The sequence below is a fragment of the Artemia franciscana genome, unplaced genomic scaffold (assembly GCF_032884065.1).
Source record: "Artemia franciscana unplaced genomic scaffold, ASM3288406v1 PGA_scaffold_97, whole genome shotgun sequence".
Classification (NCBI taxonomy): domain Eukaryota; kingdom Metazoa; phylum Arthropoda; class Branchiopoda; order Anostraca; family Artemiidae; genus Artemia; species Artemia franciscana.
The window spans coordinates 192,986-213,179 of record NW_027062720.1 but is presented as its reverse complement, the minus strand read 5'-3'; the positions used below and the strand labels follow the sequence as shown (position 1 = coordinate 213,179).

The window sequence follows — 20,194 nt, the reverse complement described above, 5'->3', positions numbered from 1 at the left end:
TTGATCCGAGACCATGAAAAGGACATGTATTTTATATTTCAAATAGTATTGCCTCAAAATGGTGGAAATTTAGTGTGCATTTTCAGCCAAAAAACAAATTTTGGCAAGCACTTTTGGGTCTCTGAAATATTGCATTTTTCAGCAACATTATCACTTCCAATCTCAAAACCCACTGGTCAAATACCAGTCACATATTGTGGAAGCATTGAACCACAAAATACAACGATATATCCACAACATTAAAGCGGAAAAATTTGAATACTATTTTTATATCATCTGTGTCCACTCAAATTTGCTGAGCCTAAAGCGTCTATTGTTCGTGGTCTAACGCGATTTAAAAATTATTTGGACATATTTAGCATAAATAAAATTATTGAGTTTCCAACGCATCAGTTATTTGTATAATATATTGTCTGATGGAAAGCCCAAAAAACCAAAATTTGCAGTTGCAGTTACTATAAATGATGATTCTTTGGAACCAACACCTGAACTATCAAACATGATAAGATTTGAAAATCGACAACCCGGACCACCAATTGCAACAAAACCAATACGGACAGCTAAAGCAAAGGCAATTGATAAATTGTCTGAAGTACTCAAGATACAAAAACCTCTCAAAAATGAAAATGAAGAGCAAAGATACGAGCGGTTAGAAGATATACAAAACGACAGTTAGAGCATGTCAAAAATGAAAATGAAGAGCAAGGACACACACGGTTAGAAGACATGCGGCACCAAGCATGCGAACAAGTCAAAAATGAAAATGACACACGCGGTTGGAAAAAAAGTGATGGTATGTCAATAATGAAATGAAGAGCAAAGACAAACGCGGTTAGATGAGCATGTGAGCGAGTCAATGAAAATCAACCTGGAGAGCGAAAATCAAAACGTGTCAAAATTGAAAATGATTGCGATGATGATTGAGTTTGGGATTTTGACATGGATAAGGTCATCAATCCCTACCATACCTTTGCTAAAAAAAAACAAAAAAAACAAAGGTTTTGTGATATGTATTTCATAATGACAAGACAAGCCGAGGAAAAATGAACCAAACAAATTGAAAATGATAGCTTGGGTTTCATAATAATATGGGTTTCTGAATTTTAACATGGATAGATCATCAATGCTTATCATAATTTTGAAAACCAATAACCTGGACTAGGAAACTCGTTAGAAGAAAAAATTGTTTTAGTCCCACCACCTGAACAATTAAAAGAAAAAAAGGTTCATTAATACGTATTTCATAATAATAGATGATAAACTAAGGCAAAAATTAAAGGTCAAAAAAAAAATTACATAGGCACTTCTTCTAATTGAAGGTCCTTTTTGTCGTCATGACATCAAGAAAAGGCTTAAATCGTCTGCGTTTTGAAGACAAACGACAATAAGGAGCCATGTATAGAAGCCTACCGCATGCCGAGTGCCTGGCCCAATAATATATGCATATATATACATATATATATATATATATATATATATATATATATATATATATATATATATATATATATATATATATATATATATACTAGCTGTTGGGGTGGGGGCACCACTCAAACACCTATATATATATATATATATATATATATATATATATATACTAGCTGTTGGGGTGGGGGCACCACTCCAACACCTATATATATATATATATATATAATACTAGCTGTTAGGGTGGGGGCACCACCCCAACACCTATATATATATATATATATATATATATATATATATATATACTAGCTGTTGGGGTGGGGGCGCCACCCCAACACCTAGCTGGTGGGGGCACTTCGCGCCCCCCCCCCGCACGCGTAAGTCGTTACGCGCCATTGTAGTTGTGTCCCTGTGTCCCACCTGTGAATATAGATATATATATATATATATATATATATATATATATATATATATATATATATATATATATATATATATATATATATATATATATATATATATATATATATATATATATATATATATATATATATATATATATATATATATATATACATATATATATATATATATATATATATATATATATATATATATATATATATATATATATATATATATATATATATATATATATATATATATATATATATATATATGTTTTTAACTACGTAAAACTTGCGAATATACAACATTCTTCGATGTCCCATTGACTGTGCATATTAATAGACTGTCAGGTTTACCGACTCTTGAACATGCAACATAAAATTGTCCATGGGAAAAACAATCCGTATCCAGATCTATACCTGATTATTCTAATGATTGCCTTGAGCTTTGTTGATGGTGATTGCTAATCGAACATTCGGGTTGCGAAGTGCCCCCACCAACTAGGTGTTGGGGTGGCGCCCCCATCCCAACAGCTAGTATATATATATATATATATATATATATATATATATATATATATATATATATATATATATATATATATATATATATATATATATATATATATATATATATATATATATATATATGTGTGTGTGTGTGTGTGTGTGTGTGTGGGTGTGTTTATATATATATTCTCTGAAAGTAATATACACTTAAATATCACATATTCGGCGTTTTTCTCACAGTTACTTCGTTATGCAAGGATTTGTAGTTATTATATTGATCTTGAAAATAGATGTAAAATCTTAAGCCAAAAATTGATATTAAGAGGTTTTTCTGCAAATAAATTAACTTGGCAATTTAAAAAATTTAGTTTTCATTATAACGAACTTTTAAATAAATACCAAAAGAATTATCTGGAAATTTTCGGCTAATTTCGGAGGTTCGCGAAAAGATGATGCAGCGCCATTTATTTTGAATTGTGTTTCTAATAGAGCAGATTTTTTTTTTTAAATAGCCACATGGTAAAGATGAATCTATAATTGTTTAGTTCATTCAGGTTTTTTGCAAAGTGTTAATATTTGTGATTTGGTAAAATTTATCATATTTAGTTTACCTATTGTTGCTAAAAAGAGGAATATACTAACAGGATAAGCTTGTTTTGGTGTTACTTGGTTGTTCTACATTTGCTGTTTTTTTTTCATAGGCATGTATTTTGGGGGTGATACCTGACACGGGGATGCCATGGATATTCTGTGGTAGGCACAACACTTGACTGGGTAGAGAATTTAAAGTGCCGAAACCCTATAGGCAAGTGCATTCTCCTGATGAGCCCTTGTGTTGGTTTGTTGCCTCTGAATTATTTGTCTTTATTGTTTCTATTGTTTGGTAAATGACGACTTATACTTATTGACGACATGACTGCCTGTCCATGGATTATTCTTTATGGTTGATTGTGTATGGCTATGCTGTTTGACCTATGTGATTGTATGGATGAGTAGGGTTAAGGCCTCATTCAAGTGCTGATCTATATTAATCACTAATTTAGGAAAACAGTCTTCCTTTTCTCCTTCTGTCTTTTTTTTATGTGTTTGTGCTGTTGCATTGGTGATTTCTCTTTGCATAATATAATAATAATAATAATAATTTATTTATAATCCACTGCACAAAACAGAGGTTAAGTGGAGTAAAATACAAAAGAAAAACAGCAAAAGTAATAAAAAAGAATTTCGAATAATTTTTCGAAAGCACCAGTAATATCTGTCGCACAATACTTTTTAACCAGTTTTGTATTCCGGTAAGAACGAGGTAGATATAAAAGAAATTTGCAGTATCGGTAATAATTTATGCGAATAGGCTTTAGATCACCAGTCAACAGAAGTGGCCTAATACCAGAACAGAAGAGCACAGAATGATCACAAAAATTTGAGTAAAGCCCAGTTAGCGCTCTTCTCCTTTACTGTCCATAATTTGCTACAATCTTAGAGTAACCGAGCCTCAGCTTATCACTAATATCTTTGACAGCACGAGACCGAAGAGCATTCATAGAATCGCAAACTGTTATACCAAGCAAACGAAACGATTTAAAACGAGGAATTATTACCGTTGAAAACAAGAAACTCGCCCTTGTCAATATTTAGGTATATGCCGATATCGCGGAAAGCAGAAGTAACTGACTTCACTGAACGGGCAAGACCAGACTCAGTTTGACTAATCAGAAGGTCATCCGCATAAGCCAGATATAAGATATCAGATGGTCGTAGTAGGCAGGTTAGACACGTAGTCGATATTTTTGATAATACATTTTCAATACAAGCATTAAAAATATACGGCGAAAGAACTCCCCCTTGTCTTACACCGCAACGAACAGGGATATGACCAAAATAAGAATTATCTAATGACTTAAGGCGAAGGTAAGAATGGGAGTGCCAAAAGCGAAGGACGTGAATTACCGACGGATTTACTCCTCTCTGACATAATGCTGTCCATGCTAGAGTATGACAAACACTGTCAAATGCTTTAGACAATTCTAGGGTTGCCAAATGAAGTACGCGACGAGTGCGATGGGCATCTTTTAATAATGAAGTCAAAGCACGGTGAGCATGCTGACAGCCTAGCCCAGATATAAAACCAAATTGCTTATCATCATTTAGAGCAAGCTTAGTGATATAAGGTAGTAGAAGGTGTTCAAAAAGCTTGCTAAGAGTACAAGCTACCGTTATGGGCCTATATGAACTACAAGAACCCGGATCTTTTCCTTTTTTTAGAAGTGACGTATTGCTACCGCATAAGAACGAGTCGGGTACACACGAACTACTCAAACACATTTAAAAAAACAGTTGGAGATGAGCAGTTCAAAAGAATTCGGAACAAGATTCAAAACACTAATCCTATCAATATCCAAAGATTTTGATTTTAAACCCTTAATACCATTAGCAATAGCCCACTTTTCAACTGGAACCACATGTCTCTAACATAAACGTGACGGCAAGTTTGTTTCGAGCAAACATGAAAAACGCTTATGCACTACATAATTAACTTTCGAAAATATTTTTGAATGATGTTCGGTCCAAGATAGACGAGATAAAATATCACTAGATCTTGCATCCGGAAACTTGGCAGAATTTATCACTTTTCACCACTCACTATTACTTTTCGGAAAAGTTTCACTGGAGTAACAAACGGCACGAGGATGGCGTTTATATTCGAGTTTCGTCTTTTGTTTTAGATCAAACACAGTACCCCGAGAAGGTCGACCACAGGCAGACCAGATTCTAAACCAGAATTTGGCATTATTCTTGACTTTTTTCAGCAAAGGATCACACTTCAAAATTGGTTTTTGGGTATTCCGCCTGACACGGATCAGCGGGATGGCCACATCTTCAGCTTGCTTTATACATGAGATAATGTCACGATAATAACAATTCAAATCAGCACGAGCATTGTCAATAATAGGGTAAACATTTGTGCAATGAAGATGGAAAGGGACACATACAGTGGACAGTAGAGCTCCAAGTGTAGCAAGGTAAAGAGGCATGTTCGCACTAGACCAATCACGTTTATCAAACCACTTATGCGACATTGAGGGTTGGTTCGAGTATATTGTCAGAAGTAACCGTAATATCAAAATACAGAGGTAAATGATCATAATTTTCTCTCATCTTCATCAACATGTACTGCTGAAGTTTGTAATGAATGATAGCAGATACAGTGGTCTAAATTTGAGACAGAACCGCTACAATGGATATACGTAAAACTGAGGTCTTTCGTTAGGACCTTAAATACTGAGGGTAGACACTGAAAAAGCGCTTCCTTTCGTGTCGAGGAAACGGTGATGTCACAGTTTAAGTCGCCTATAAGCACCCACTTGTATCCCAGGCGCTCAATACCAGATATGAGAGTCTTTAATATATTGCAGGCATTCGCATAGCTGGAGAAGGAAGAAACAGATCTTCTATCATGGGGCAAATAGGCGTTGATTATAATCACGTCTGCAAGCCAGATTGCAAGATAGTGTTCAGAGGATTGGTAGCAGCTAGGAGACAAATAGCTAGGCAGAGATTGCTTAATTATACAGGCAAGACCGCCAGAAGGCCTGCCTCGGGGTACGGCGGGCATTCGTGATGAAAACAGCATGTTGAGAACTTTGCCTTAGAAAGTTTACACTGCAACTTGGGAGCAGGTATTCTTGTAAGAGAACAACATCATGATTAGCTAGTTTCTCATTAAGACTTAACACTTTATCCTTTGTTCCATTGATGATGATATATATATATATATGGGTGTTGGGGTGTTGGGGTGGCGATGGGGGCGCCACCCCAACACCTAGTTGGTGGGGGCACTTCGCAACCCGAATGTTCGATTAGCAATCACCATCAACAAAGCTCAAGGCAATCATTAGAATAATCAGGTATAGATCTGGATACGGATTGTTTTTCCCATGGACAATTTTATGTTGCATGTTCAAGAGTCGGTAAACCTGACAGTCTATTAATATGCACAGTCAATGGGACATCGAAGACGTACAATTGTCCATGGGAAAAACAATCAGTATTAAGATCTATACCACATTTTTCTAATGATTGACCTTGAGCTTTGTTAATGGTGATTGCAAATGCTAATCGAATTGGGAATTGCAATCTTTTAAATTGAAAAGGCAGATCCGTTGGAATCATCGGAATGCGAGGAATAAGAACAGCCTTACCCTCAAAATGCCCTGTCAAGATTGTCGCCTTTATTGGGCTTTCCATTGTTTTTTTTACGGAAAGTCGCGTGCCATTGCAAAGCTTTGGTGGGTCGCCTATTTTTAGTTGTAGCACGTGTGGTGGAAACCCTGAAAGATATATGGAATTTAAAAATTCAGATGGATAATTAACCGCTTCATTTGGTTCCAAAACTGTGTCGACTGACTTGCAAAGGACTGCCTGGTCTCGAATCTTGGTCAAAACAATATTGTTGATTTCGTGGACGTCTATATTTTTGGGTGCGAGAATCGCTCTTTCACTTAGCCATTTATTATTTTTATAATTTTTTAGAATATTCGGAAATACTTTTTCAATCAATTCATTTTTGGACGTCACTAAACTACAGAAACCAGCAGGTAGTTGTATACGTCCTGAAATTGAGTCTATCGTATCATAAATGTCTTTTTGTTCCGACGTTAACTTGTAAATGTTATTTTATACATACGACAATAGATCACTCGTACTGTAACTTTGTTCACGATCCAATTCTACACATGTCGAAACAGCAGCGATACGGTTAGGTGAAGGCATTCCCAAATCCTGAAGAGGTTTGTTTGCCATACGTACGCACAAATCTTCTATAATAACTAAAAGCCATTTATTATTTTTATAATTTTTTAGAATATTCGGAAATACTTTTTCAATCAATTCATTTTTGGACGTCACTAAACTACAGAAATCAGCAGGTAGTTGTATACGTCCTGAAATTGAGTCTATCGTATCATAAATGTCTTTTTGTTCCGACGTTAACTTGTAAATGTTATTTTGTACATACGACAATAGATCACTCGTACTGTAACTTTGTTCACGATCCAATTCTACACATGTCGAAACAGCAGCGATACGGTTAGGTGAAGGCATTCCCAAATCCTGAAGAGGTTTGTTTGCCATACGTACGCACAAATCTTCTATAATAACTAAAGTGTCGTTATAAATTTCTGATGTAAAATCAAAAGTCATTTCTGACGTCTCTAACTGTTTTCGATGGAGTATATCTTCGGACATTTTTGACTTATATTTTTCCCATAACTCTGTAGGAGCTGATGGAGAGCAAGTGTACGAATTTGACTTGGGGTTGACGTTTCGCACGCGTCATTGATGCAGTTATCCCAGTGTTGGTCATTCTCCAATAAATTCAGAGCTTGGCATGCACTACGGTAAGTGTCATGTATAGTACCGTTTACAGTTCTCAAATACTCAAAGGATGTCGGACCGGGTACATTCACCAAAAGCAGGCGTAGAAAGAAGCATTCATGTTGATTGGGGTGAACGGTGTAGAGTCTTCCTATCGTGGTATCTTTGAAGATGGTAGGTTGGCCGTAAACCCACTGGTTATCTACTTCGATGGTGGTACCGTTGCCATTGTAGGTTTTTCAGTCATTTTACAATTAGAAATTTCTCTTTCAACGGTCTTCTTACAATTAAAAATTTGTCTTTGAACGATATTCTTAAATACCTGTGTCCTGGTCGTCATTTATATTCCCTGTGTCCCGGTCGTCATTTGTGTCCCGGTATCCCAGTCTGTAATTTCTCTTTTTTCTTTTTTCAGTTTTCTTTTTCTTCTTTATTTTTCAGCTTCACTATGAAATACATATCGCCGAACCTTTGTTTTTTTAACTAAAATCTGGTAGTCATTGATGACCTTCTCCAAGTCAAAATCCCAAACCCAATCATCATCGCTATCATTTTCAGTTTTAATATGTTTTGACTCTCGCTGTCCAGGTGGATCTTCATCTAACTGCGCGGTTTTGCGTTCTTTAGCCTCAAGCCTGTTTCCTTGCTGTTCTTTTGATTCCTCGGCACGCTTTCTTTTCTGACTTTCTCTATCAGCAGCAAGTTTTTTGGCATAGACTCTTTGAGCATCTTCATCAGTCATTGTAAACTTAAACATTAATAGAATTCTACGCGAACATATGTCTTATATAACTTGAATGACGTCACCTTCAAAGCAAAAATGATGGCAACTAATTTCATGACGTCAGCCGAAACATGACGTCACCTGATCCACAGATCCACAGATCCACACACAGACAACTTATTTTTATATATATAGATATATATAACCAGGCCATAAGGGACAATCTAAGTCCCAATTTACAAATTATCATCCAATTTAAAAAAACCTCAATTTTTTGAGAGTTCTTGAAAATATTATTGTATGTTTGATACAGGATTACTTCAAGCAAAATAAGTTATGGCATCCATCTATGGCCAACATGGTTTCAGAAAAAACAGATCATGCAATACACAGTTGCTAGAAGCTATAAAGGATTTCTAAAATATGGCTGATTTCGGTTTAAAGTTTGATTGCTTGTACATTGAGTTCAGTAAAGCATTTGACAAAATTTCAGTTAGTTTGAAAATGTGAAATGCATGAGCTAGGCAGAAGAACTTTAGCATGGATTGCAGATTATTTATCAGGCCATTCCCGGCAAGTTATAGTCAACATCGCACTTTCAAGTGAGAGTTTGATTTTGACTGGTGGCAGTTGGAAGCAGTTGGTGGCAGTTGGCAGCTGGAAGGCAGTTGTTTGGGCGCAGTGCTATTTTGCTTGTGCCTGAAGTAATTCATCAGACAATGTAAAACTGTATAAAAGGGTCAGCTCTCCCTGTAGATGTTGCCCTTATACAAGAGAATCTGAATGCCCTAAACAATTGGTGTAAATTGAACTCAATGTTTGTAAAATATCAAAAATGTTTTGTACCTCATTACTTTTCAAAAAGCTCAACTCATCATTAATTTCATGATTATACACCTGTTTCATATGCAGATTCAGTAAGGGATTTAGGTATTCAGTTTGATAACCAGTTGAAGTTTTACAACCATGTTAAGATAAGATAAAACTTATTTTAAAAATGTATACAAAACACTTTGCAGTACCTGCTAAGAAAGCCCTAAAGGGTTTGTTGGAAGCAGGTGACAGTCTTCTCTACCCTACATAGTATTACATAGAAACATATAAACTAGATACATATACATACAAACATACTATTCTTTAGTAAGGAAAAATCTCTTAACTGTAGCCTTCAAGGACCCCAGATTACTCAAATTTCTTATTTCAATTGGAATAATATCCCATACAGAGGGGGCAAAATGTCTAATTACAAAAAAAAACTAACCGTATTTCTAAATGGGTGTGTCAGATTTAATGCCCCTCATGTATCAAGGCTATGGAGATGACTTTTAATGGAAACACGAATTTCAAAAGAAGAGGGAAGGATATTATTGATAAATTTATATGTGAAAATAGTAACTTGGTAATCTCTTGTTTTTGAAATGTTAAAAAGTTGATTTTTAGTGTAAAGCTCATTAATATTATGAGTAAACAAAGTTTTAGGTGACAAAAGTTTAACAGCTTTCTGTTGGATTTTTCTATAACAAATGTATGGGTAAAAAATTTCGAAATAAATCAATCAAAGAATTTTGTGGGATGCTAGGTTTTTAACTCAGCTAAGCACACCCAGAGATCTGGACAACTTTGAAACTTTAATATTTGAATGTGTTTTCCATGATAGCTTTTCATCAATCATAAAACCCAAATATTTTGTTACCTTTACTCTTTTTATTTGATTTCTGTTTATTATTAATTCTAAATTAGTTTCAATACTAGATATTCAAGAGAACAAACTGTAATTAAAAAAGCATTATACCAGCCTCTGACAAATAATACAATTTGTAAAAATTAAAAATTGAAGAGGACCTAGTACAGACCTGGGGTATTCTGCAAGTTATAACACTAGCTGCAGAAGTAAAATACCCATTCACTGCAATTTGCTTCTAGTTACTTAAATAAGATTCAAACCAAGACAAACTCTTTCCAGTCGCACTGACTTTTTCCAGCTCAAGTAATAAATATTTATGGTAAAGCATGTCAAAAGCCTTCTTCAAATCCAGGAATAAAGCAGCTGGAATCGGTCCTGCTTCAAACAACATATTTATCCAGTCAACAAGTTTAATAGTTGCCATTTCTGTGGACATTTTTTTTTTTAACCAAATTGGGTAGTTATAAGATTTTTATTATTTTCAATGTAATCAGTTAGCCTGGATCCTAACACAGATGTTTCACCTAGGTATATTTTATACAATTCATTTTTCCAACTTATAGAACTTAGAATACCCTGCATAATCCATTGTTTCTTTGGGAATTTTGTTCTGCCTTTTTAAAGTCTTCAAAGAAAGACATGTCCAATTCAATATCTTTGTAAACATTCCAACAAAATATCATACACAACCAACAGGTTATCTTCTTCAAAAACTGGAGTGAAATCCAATTCACCCATTTCTTTCTCAAATTTTTTTAATTTATCTTTTCTTTATTCACAAAAAAAATGTTTTTTTTATTTGACAACCTTATATGTAGTTCTGTAAGATTTTTTATTTTACTAAGAAGAAAGAGATGATTGGATCCATCTGTAAAAAAAAACAAAAAACATCAGCATATGAAATTTCAAGCAGCTTTCTGTCCACAAATATATTATCAATCAGCATTGCAGACTTTTCATTTACTTGTGTAGGAACAGTTACCAGGGGGTATTGGAATGGTGAAATTATTGGAATGGTGAAATTATTGAATTAAGAAATCTAGATGACTTGTACTTTTAAGAAGGCCAATATTGAAAGCGCCCACTACTACTTTATATTTATGATCATTATTAAATTTCTCCATCAAAATCTCCATCTCCTCAATATAGACATCTTCATTAAATTATGATGTCTTATAGACTAAACCAACAACTACATTTTCATCAGATTTGTCATCTATTTCAATAAGAAGAGTATCAAGCCTTCCTTCACGCCACAGCAAGAAATAATCCATCACCCAATACAAAACTCCTTCCTTAATCAACAAACCCAGACCAACTTGATCCATAGTATGTTGTTCATTTCTTACAAAAATATATCGTGGAAATTGGAAATCCTACACAGAAATTATCCCTATACAACACAAACATCTCACATAGTCCTATTACTAATGTTGTTTCTTGTATATCACTTAATATGTTTCTGAGTGTTGGGAATGCAGTCATAAGGCCTTGGCAATTCTAAAATGCAAAAATTATATCCTCTTTAACAGACCGTTTCTTCAGCAACTGATTATCCACAAAATTACTAGCTTTCATTTCTTGCATATTATTTCCTTCACTTAAATCATCATTTGCAATAGGGGTGGATAATAATTGGACAACAGACAGCTAACTCCTTTCTAAATCTAAAAGCCTGCTTGTCATACTATTCATGATAATACTCCAGAACACTTAATAGTGAGGACTCTTTGATATCTCAATAGCAAAACAAACAAAAATATTTTTGATACAAAATTAACAAAACAGACAATCACAAATCAAACAGTTTGTGGTAACAAACTGTAGTAAGGAGCAGCCCGGCTCAATAGTAACCAAAACTCTAAAAAATTGAATTTTGATATCAATAGCTACATCAAAAGAATCGCATTTTAATACTGATTTTAAATATATAAGTTTCATCAAGTTTAGTCTTACCCCTCAAAAGTTACGAGCCTGAGAAAATTTGACTTATTTAAGAAAATAGGGGGAAACACCCCCTAAAAGTCGTAGAATCTTAACGAAAATGACACCATCAGATTCAGCATATCAGAGAATCTTACTGTAGAAGTTTCAAGCTCCTATCTACAAAAATGTGGAATTTTGTATTTTTTGCCAGAAGACAAATCACAGGTGCATGTTTATTTGTTTGTTTGTTTTTTTTTCCAAGGGTCATTGTATCGACCAAGTGGCCCTAGAATGTCACAAGAGGGCTCATTCTAACGGAAATGAAAAGTTCTAGTGCCCTTTTTACGTGACCAAAAAACTGGAGGGCATCTAGGCCCCCTCCCACGCTCATTTTTTCCCAAAGTCACAGTTTGACTCTTTGCCACAATTCTACTTTTTGAGACAATTAAAACCTTTAGCGTAAAGAGCGAGGGATTGCAGAGGGGACAACCCATTTCATATATGGAGTACTTTCTGTTTGTTTTAAGTTTTACTGTTGCTCCTTACTTTCAGCTAAAAAAATCAGTTTTTTTTATTTAATAAACAAAAGAACTGAGGATGGACTCAATGTGTCAGTATTGATCACTGAGTGACCTAACTTTCAAGATGGCTGAACTGTTTTCCAGTTTGGCTAGTACATGGCCACCACCAGTATAGACATTCATAACTCCCTTTTTGTCATGTGTCAGATTCAGCAATTGCTTGCCATTTGGGGTCAAATACTTGGATATAAATACTTTCAATCTGTCCAGCTTCATTTTGTTCATGAACATGTGCTTTGCATAATCAGAAGAATAAAAAGGGACAAGAATGGGCAGGAGAACATTCTCTGCTGAACTAACTCAAGCATGAAAGCATTCAGTTGACTTGATGTCACTAGCAAGCACCTTAGTACTGAATAGCTCTAGGATGCTATTGGGCAGTGTTTCTCCACCTATCTGAGACAGTCCAGGGATTAGAAGAATTTTCAATCTTCTATCCTGTTCCAAATTTTGGTTGTAGTATTCAAGAAAAATATACAAATAACAATCCTTTGTGAAACACTGGCTAAACAATATACACTGGTTTTGACCTTAACAGGTCAAAGGCAGATGAAAGACTGAGTGTCATCATTAAGTGTCAATAATTTTGCAAAATACTAATTATAGTCTGCTTCAGATTAAGAGAAGTTTTAGGAAATTTAACCTTCAAAATTTTACAAAACTATATAGAACAATAGTATGCCTGGTGGTAGAACATTAGGGCCATATTTGAGTCATTTACCATATCAGCACCAACTGCAATGTTTGGGATTCTTTTCCCAGCAGTTTGGAGAGAATTGACCTGATCAGTATATTCTGTATTATGAAGGGTGTTGATAATGTGGACTGGGCTGATTTCTTCAAGCTTAGTCATTACTCAGCCACTTGACAAAACTTGTATAAACTGTATCAGCTGCCAGTGTACAAGAAAAAAGATCAATGTAGCTTTATTGACAAAGCAACAAAACTTTGCAATAGTTTACCTGATACCATAGTTTCTGCATAAACAGTGCAAACATTTAAGAGTTTTCTCATAAAAAAACAGTTTCTGTAATATAGTTAGTTGTATAGTTGTTTTTACTGAGAGTACTTTTTTTCAATATTTTGTTCTGTGTTTTGCAGTGAGCTGTCATTTCCTGTATTTGTATTGCAACAAGCCTATGGCTTTCTCTTGCTTTGAACAAAATAATAAATAAATAATTCATTGCATCTTGTGGCACTTTGTGCCCATAGGCTTGGGCCCAGTGCACCAATTTGTAAATTCTGGCCTGGCTATCTCAGAAGTTTTAACCTGTGGCAACTTGGTCTACATAGTGGTCTTATTTAACCTTGTTGTCAAAAAATGGAAAAAAAAAAACACTACTTCCCCATTACAAAATATTTTAACACTTAAAAACAACACTAGAACTTTTGGTTTCTATTCAAATAGGCCATTGACTCATCTTTAAGGACCAATGATTTAAACTAGCAAAACAATTGAGTGCTCCCTAAATTATAGCTTAAGGTCTAAATAGAATCCATATAAATACTGTAGCCTATTAGTGATTAAACATTTGTCTAATCCATAAAAAATAATTACAAATATTTATTTAAATAATTACAAAACAACATTTAGCCTACCCTAGTTTTAAGTTATAGGTTTCTTTTCCTCTGGTTTTAGTTCTTAAAATGTAATTCCTGTTATTTCAGTAGAATTTTCAGCCATATCAATGACTTGTTTTTTTTCATTGGGTCCTATTTGAAAATCTTTGAAACCTCATAAATTGGGATTGAGCAAAGCTGTGAAGTTGAAAACAGTTGTTGTACATAATTTAAGAAGATTATCCATTTTTTAAGGTTACACTTTTATAAGACAAAGATTTTAAAGGTCATCAAAGCTCATGGCCCTCTAGAGGGAGAAGGAGTGGAAGTTGGTGCTTCAAATATCTTCTGAGGACATGCTCTGGTAAAATTCTAGTTAAATGACTTCTTGCTATCTTGGAAAGGGTTTAGGTTGGGAAAATGAAACTTTCAGGGATGGGTCTACAGGCTAAAGTATGTCCTGGGAAGGTATTTTAAAGTACCTAACTCTATTCCTTCACTTTCTAGAGGGCCCTGACCTTTAAAAATATGTGTGTTATAAAAGTGAACCTTGCAAAATAGATCTTCTGCTTAATTGAACTACAACAAAATTGTTTTCAGCTTCATAACTTTGCTCAATCCTATTTTATAAGGCTTTAAAGATATGCAAATACATTTCCTAAATTTTGAAAAAAAAGCATTGATATAGCTCAAAATTCTACTCAAATAACAGGAATTGCATTTTCAAAACTAAAGGCAGAGAAAAGGCAACTAGTAACTGAAAATTAAGGTAAAATGTTGTTTTGTCAAAATTTCAATAGGTATAGACCTGTCATGTAGGCAAATTTCAGGGCCCTCTAGAGGGAGAAGGAGTGGAGATGGGTACTTTAGAATACCTTCCTGGGATATACTTTAGCCTGTAGACCTATCCCTGAAAATTTCATTTTTCTAACCTAACCCCTTTCTAGTAGCCTATAGCAAACAGTTGCTAAACTTGAATTTTATCTTGACTGTAATAGCTTAATTGATAACAGGGCTAGAATACAATAAGGCCTAGCCAACATTAAATTACTATTTCAAGTTATTAGCCTGAAGATTGGTAGGCTTGGCTAAACTAGGCCTAAAATTTGGAACTAACCTAAGTTTCTAACTTAAATTATGTAGAATGGGCTATCCACAGACCATAGATACAGAACTATTTATCACAGAACAGCCTAAAATTAAAACATATAGGCCTAAAGGAATATTATATTGACAGCATAGCTGAACAAAAAAACCTAGACAATCCTATCAGTTCAACTTGGCAGAAAAATTTATTTAACAGTTGTGATTTTTTTAACCTAGTATTTTTTATAGCCAACATTGGAATTCTGCAGGGAAAACAAGCCTGATAAGGTTAGTAGGTTGGCTATAGATAATGTTTGTAGGCTATATTGCTTGTAAGATATTCACATAATTTTAAAGAGTTTCCATAAAAACAGGAATCAATGTAGGATAGGCCTATAAACTAGAAATTTTGTTTACATCGGGCAGGCTTTTCAAAATTTCAATAACACACAGGGTTGCCAAAACTTTTTGGGACTAAAGTGTCAAATTCAGCAAAAAAGGGACACTTTTAGTGTCCTCCTAGAAAATTAGCCATTATACTTTAAAAGTTGACAAAAAAAGGCTTTAAATGGTTTTCTCACAACTCCAGAGCCAGATTTGCGTTCTTCTTTTCAAACAGTTTGTGGTAACGGACTGTAGTAAGGAGCGACCCAGCTCAATAGTAATCAAAAGTCTAAAAAATAAAATTTTGGTACCAATAGCTACATCAAAAGAATCGCATATTGATGCTGATTTTAAATATATAAGTTTCATCGAGTTTAGTCTTACCCATCAAAAGTTACGAGCCTGAGAAAATTTGCATTATTTTAGAAAATAGGGGGAAACACCCCCTAAAAGTCATAGAATCTTAACGAAAATCACACCATCTGATTCAGCGTATTAGAGAACCCTACTGTAGAAGTTTCAAGCTCCTATCTACAAAAATGTGGAATTTTATATTTTTTGCCAGAAGGCAGATCACGGATGCGTGTTTATTTGTTTTTTGTTTCCCAGGGGTGATCGTATTGACCCAGTTGTCCTAGAATGTTGCGAAAGAGCTGATTCTAACGGAAATGAAAAGTTCTAGTGCCCTTTTTAAGTGACCAAGAAAATTGGAGGGCACCTAGGCCCCCTCCGACACTAATTATTTTCCCAAAGTCAGCGGATCAAAATTCTGAGATAGCCATTTTATTCAGCGTAGTCGAAAAACCTTATAACTATGTCTTTGGGGATGACTTACTCCCTCACAGTCCCTGTGGGAGGGGTTACAAGTTCAAAACTTTGACCAGTGCTTACATATAGTAATGGTTATTGGGAAGTGTACAGGCGTTTTCAGGAGGATTTTTTGGTTGGAGGCAGGGGTTGAGAAGAGGGGGATATGCTGGGAGAACTTTCCTTTGAGGAATTTGTCATGGGGGAAGAAAATGTCCATGAAGGGAGCGCAGGATTTACTAGCATTACTTAAGAAAAAAAACAATGAAAAGGTTTTTTTTCAGCTGGAAGTAAGCAGCAGTATTAAAACTTAAAATGAACAGAAATTATTACCCATGTGAGGGGCTCACCTCCTCCTAATACCTTGCTCTTTACGCTAAAGTATTTTTAGTAATTTCAACTATTTATTCTGCGGCTTTTGTGATTCAGGGGTAATTCTCATGATCACTTTCAATGTCGATCTGAAGCTTGTTATCAAAGTGTGGATCATTGTGTCCCCAGACTGGAACTTTATATTCAATGTATTTACCTTACCAAGCACAGAAGCCAGAAAGTACAGATATGCCTTAGTTGTAGGCTCTTTCATGTAGGCTTGAATCCTGGATGCCTTATCTTTTGAAGCCTTGTCTGCAGAGGGTTCCTTTGACTGTTTCACAAAAAAGGTAACCAGGGGTGACCACACTGCATGTGATTGGGTAGGTACAATTTGGCCAATTTGCTTATGAAATGGCTTGGAAGCTTGGTTGGTGTCAATAACAGTCTTCTGTTTCTGCTTTAAACAGTCCGCCAGGTTACAGAATGTAAAGCAAAACATTTTTCACTGTTTTTCTTGCATCCTTTCATCACTTTGGGCAAAAAGCACATTTTCTTAGTTAGCACTTGGCACACTAGATGTGATGTTCAGTCAATGACAGTATTACATGTTTACAGTTACCAGAGAATTTTCTTGTGGGTTAGACTGTGCCCATATGGAACAGGTCCACCCTCTCAAATGCATGTGAAACTAAACTGTATATTTACGAAAAGATTAATGTCTTAATTCAGGAAATCAACTGAGGTTCACCCTCGTCCAAGAAATGATTAAGCAGCAGCAAATCAGATCAGGATCAGATAGTTTGCTACTAACTACTATCCAGGCCGAATTTCTGCATACTCCTGTAGACAACAAGTCATAAAACACCCTAAGCTTTTACTTACCAGCAGCAATATGCTTGCTTCAGTTTTTTATCAAAAAACTTTTTCTAAACTCTGTTGAACAAGTCACATGTTTCACCACGTTTGAATTTTTGCGCTTTTGAAAAGAAAAGCAGTGCGGATACGATAAAAAAAAAATCCCTAAGACGGAAACGAACCTGAAAAGCACAAATTAAAAGCAGTTACAGTTAAGAAAAAACTGAAAATAAATATATATGGTACTGATATTGAAAAAATGCCAAAAAGTGTCCTTTTTTTCAAAAAGTGGCCTTTTTTCACCCAATAGTGGCACGGTGTCACCCAGAGTGAAAAAGTGTCAAAAAATCACTAAAAGTGTCCTTTTGGCAACCCAGATAACACACCCATCTCTGCCAATAGAACGACATCATAAAGCAGTGTCGGGTAAGTAAAAGTGATGTCTTTGGGATATACTTCCTAACGAAATAGGGTAAACAATTTTCTGAAATGTCTCTTAAACAAAGTTTATTTTTCACAGTGACAGATTTTACATTGAAGAATGCACAAAAAAAGTGAAAATGGCAGGAGAAAATAGAGCCTAACCCAAACAATTACAAGGGGAAAATACTACTACTACTACTACTACTACTAATAACTCACTGCAGGACCAAGCCGCCTGAGGCCAACACAGCCACGCACGCTCCTCCTCCAACCTAATCTATTTAAAGCCTCCCTCTTTACACCCTCCCAGGAAGTTCCCATTTCCTTTAAATCTTTATTTATGACATCCTCCCAACCCAGACAAGGACGACCTGCTTTCCGTGTAGCCCTAGACGGTTGGCCAAAAAGGACAATCTTCGGTAATCTGTCATCCTTCATCCGTAGAACGTGGCCTAGCCATCTCAACCTTTCTTTCATTATAGCCCCAGAAAGCGGGATTGAACCACACTTTTCGTACAACCTACTGTTTGAAATACGAGCAGTCTGCCGGGTACCCAGAACAATCCGTAGGCAATTTCTCTGGAAAACATCTAGTAAATTTTCATCTGCTTTTCGGAGTGCCCATGCTTCAGAGCCATATTTGACCACTGTCATCATTATAGCTTCCAATATTCTAATCTTGGTATGTAGACTTATCTTTCTATTCTTCCAAACTTTTTTTAACTGTGAAAAAACACCCTGAGCTTTAGCTATTCTACTTTTAACATCTTCACTGCTCCCACCATCTTTACTAATAATACTACCAAGGTAACTGAAGCTCCCAACCTGATCAATCTTTTCGTTACCTAGTGTCACCTGTTCATCTTCACTTATTCCTAGCCTTAGTGACTTAGTCTTCTTAACATTAATTTTCAAGCCTATTTTAGCACCCTGAACTCGTAAAACCTCTAAAAATTCATTCATTTTGCTCACACTTTCATCTAATATGCTTAAATCATCAGCATAATCTAAGTCCAGGAGCGTTCTTCCTCCCCATTTGATTCCATGGTCTCCAATTGCCTTTCCTGTGCTCCTTAAGACGAAGTCCATCAAAATGATCCATGTAAAGGGGGATAGAACACAACCCTGCTTAACTCTTGATTTAATACAAAACCAGTTGCTAACCTCATTTCCTACCTTAACCGCAGCAGTATTATTCTCGTACATAGCGCAAATCACTTTAATGTATTTTTCTGGTATACCATATAACGATAAGACTTTTGTTAACGCTGTTCTATCAACAGAATCAAAAGCTTGCTCATAATCGATAAAAGTAAGGACCAAAGGTGTTTGACAACGAAGGGACTTCTCAATTATTAACCCAAGAGTGAAAACATGGTCGACACATCCTCTACCTTTTCTTAAACCGCATTGTTCTTCCCTTAAAACTTTGTCTACAGCATGTCTCAGTCTAAAAAGTATCATATTACTCAGTAATTTGCTACCTACAGAGACCAGACTAATGCCTCAATAATTACGACACTCACTCTTGTCACCTTTCTTATACAGTGGTTTAATTAAAGTTTTCCTAAAATCATAAGGTACTTCCCCTTTTTCAAAAATCATGTTCATGATCTTCAGTAGCTTATTTCTAACCTCAGAGCCACCATATTTAAGAAACTCATTAATCATACTATCAGCACCTGGAGCCTTACTATTTTTAAATCTTTTTAGTACTGTCGCTAATTCTTCCTCACTAAACAATTCTTCCTTCATATCCAAGATATTACAAACTTTTTCATTTTCGTCTATATCTTTTCCTGCAACTGTATCTCGGTTTAGCACATTCTCAAAATGTTCCACCCATCTTTCTTTAACTTATTCCTTATCACTAATTGTGGCCCCATTTCTATCTTTAACTGGGACTAGTCCGGATTGGCTACTCCCTTTCAATTTATTAACATGCCAGTATAATATTTTACTATTATGCCGTCTAGCCGCATCTTCCAGATCCTCAGCAATTTTATCCATCGCCTCCACTTCACATCTCCTTAGCTCATATTTTAATGCTTTCTCCACTTTCTTTACATTACTTTTGTTTTCATACGACCTATCACTCAGATAATTCTTATACAAACCCCTTCTACTCTCT

General features: G+C 35.3%; 1 protein-coding gene across 5 annotated transcripts in view; it reads right to left on the bottom strand.

Moving 5' to 3' along the window:
• The window catches only part of LOC136042268 (golgin subfamily A member 6-like protein 4), an 81,441-nt gene that overhangs the window by 20,722 nt on the left and 40,525 nt on the right, over nt 1–20,194 (bottom strand). The window contains exon 1 of one of the 5 annotated variants that reach the window (XM_065727221.1): nt 17,668–17,765. The exons of the other annotated variants lie outside the window; for them this stretch is intronic. The gene's annotated coding sequence lies outside the window, so the exon portion shown is untranslated. Of the gene's footprint in view, nt 1–17,667; nt 17,766–20,194 lie in introns of those variants that run through there. 5 annotated transcript variants of the gene reach the window in all.